Genomic DNA, 2,561 nt, shown 5'->3' with positions numbered 1-2,561 from the left:
CTGATGTTATTTTTCCTCAGGACCACAGTATCCATAGCATACATCATAGCTGGTCTCACCACTGTCCTGTAGAATTTTCCCTTTAGATTGACCGGCACCCTCTTATCGCATAGCACTCCAACCATCTCTCTCTCTCTCTCTCTCTCTCTCTCCAGTTCCTCCATCCAGCTTGTATCCTGCATCCCGCTTCCTTCTCAGCATCTCCATCTTCTTTCACTGTTGAACCTAAGTATCCAAACTCCCTAACCTTTTTGATGACATTTCCTTCCAGCTCCAATTCTGTCTAACACCAATTCTGTGTAACAAAGTGGCTACCATCTATTTTGCAACACATGCTTCTGCTTGGTCTCCATCTTTCCAGTTTAGCTGTCACTTCTTCTCTTGATTCTGCACACAGCACGATGTCATCCGCATACAACATTGTCCAAGGCTCGCCTTCTCTCACCTCCTCAATCACCACCTCCAATACAATATTAAACAGGAATGAACTTAATACTGACCTTTGATGTAAATCAACTGTAACTTGGAAACTTTCTGTCTCTCCCAGGCAGGTTCGAACTCTTGTCTTCACATTTCTGTACATCTCCTGCACCAACCTGACATATTTCCTTCTTCTTCTTCTTCCTCAGACACCTCAGAAGTCTTAGGTACTTCTTGGCGTGGCACTCTATCATATGTTTTCTCCAGATCAATAAACATCAGATGTAGTTCAGGTGTTAAGTTGTGATCCGAATAGTACCTTAGATAATATGATCAACGATACATATACAATAAAACTTAGCATCAAAAACAGGCATATCAAGAAATTTAACGCTTAAAGATTTTAAAATCGAGAGTTACTGTACCCGATGATAAGGTACTTTTCAACTTTTCGGATTAGGTACTTAATTTATAATAACGAAGACATGCCCCATCGCTGAAGCGCGTTCATTTACATAGTTCTCTTTAAATTCACTCACCATCAGAACATTCATCACTACGATGAACTCAGCCTTTTCTGTTGTATTACGTACGTCTCTCTCTCTCTTCTATTTTCTCTTATTAACCTATCTGCAGAACTCTGCAATCCACATTCCTTTAATCTCTTCTAGTAAACAACTTTCCGTTTTCCTGATATCCCCTTAGTTATCCATCGTTACACCCTCTCCATTCTTGGCTTTCCTACTTCTGCAGTATATTCCCGAGCAACTCTCTCTTCCACTGCAACACTTAGATTCCTAGTCTGTTCAGTTGTCAGAAGAACAGACCACCATAATATACCCAGTATGCAATCACTTCTGTCCAAATTGCAAAACCATATCATTGAACAAATATTCATTCACTCACTAATCGCAACCAATCTGTTCAAATGATACTATTCAAGAGTAATTTCTTATCACTTTAACTGTACCTTATTAGCAAACCGCTGTATACCATCCAAACAATCCGTAATATATTTAATATACAATCCATAATATCGTTAATATACAAATTTAAGTCAGTATATTCTTGTTGCAATGTTTCTAGCGCCATAATGATCGCCAGAAAAAAATCCACGAGTTATATCTCTAGTGCAGGCAAGGAGTATTTTCTCTTAAGGCTTAAAACTCGGGGTTTTAAACCTTCATTTAGGAAACTTCAACTGTGGGAACTCACACTATTTCATACAATACGAATAAGTCATGAGATGGTTCCATACGCTCTCACCCTTCAAATGCTCTGTAAATAGCCAGCCATTGATTCAGGCTGTCGTTGATGGCTAAGGGTGGAGAGAGAAAGAGAGCGCATACTAATTTCCAAACGTTAGGCGTAGTTGGTGGGAAAGTGCTCTGCCTACTCTCTTTGAGGAATAAAGACCAATTAAACTACAACTTCTTTTTTTTTTTCCTCTCTCTCTATTTTTACAGTTAGACAGTAGCGGTCCAAGAACTGAACCGTGTATCATTCCGTTTGTTACCCTCATATTTTTTACTTTGCTCTTTGATACAAGAGATAGCTATCCCGGGTCTCCGTAGTTCAGTCGGAATCGATGATGCCCTTTGATTCGAATCTCGTTCATGACGTGAAGAATCTTCATAAGAGCTTTTCAACTGAAGGTGACTTATTCGCTCTCATACGGCAGCGGCAGGGTTTTTTCCATGGCAACTCGAAATTTTTTTCCCCATCCGAACAATTTGGCGTAAACCCAAAATAATAGCAATTGCTCTTCTTCCACGCAACCAACTTATTACTTTTTTTTCAATCACCTTAATTTATGCAATCACCTACAGGTCAATATTTTGTTTGCAAAGTCCATGAATATCACCATGTGAACTTTCTGCTGACTCTATCCAACTCAATTGTCAGTTTATTATAAAACCTAAATACTCTCAGATTACTAAGACAAAATCTCTCCTCAGTGAATGCATCGTTTCTCTAATAAAATTCAAGTGTATTTTCCATTATTTATATGTATTTTCCAATGTACAATTAATGAAATTTATTCTTATAACCACTCTTCCGATTCATGTATACATGAACTTTTTTTTAAAGTCGTCCTTCCTCACATCTTTAATTAACACCTTCGTATTTTCTAAAACTTA

This window comes from Typopeltis vanoorti, chromosome 2 (genome assembly GCF_054136105.1).
Source record: "Typopeltis vanoorti isolate ZY-2024b chromosome 2, IOZ_Tvanoo_1.0, whole genome shotgun sequence".
NCBI lineage: Eukaryota > Metazoa > Arthropoda > Arachnida > Uropygi > Thelyphonidae > Typopeltis > Typopeltis vanoorti.
Note: the sequence above shows the minus strand (reverse complement) of the source record.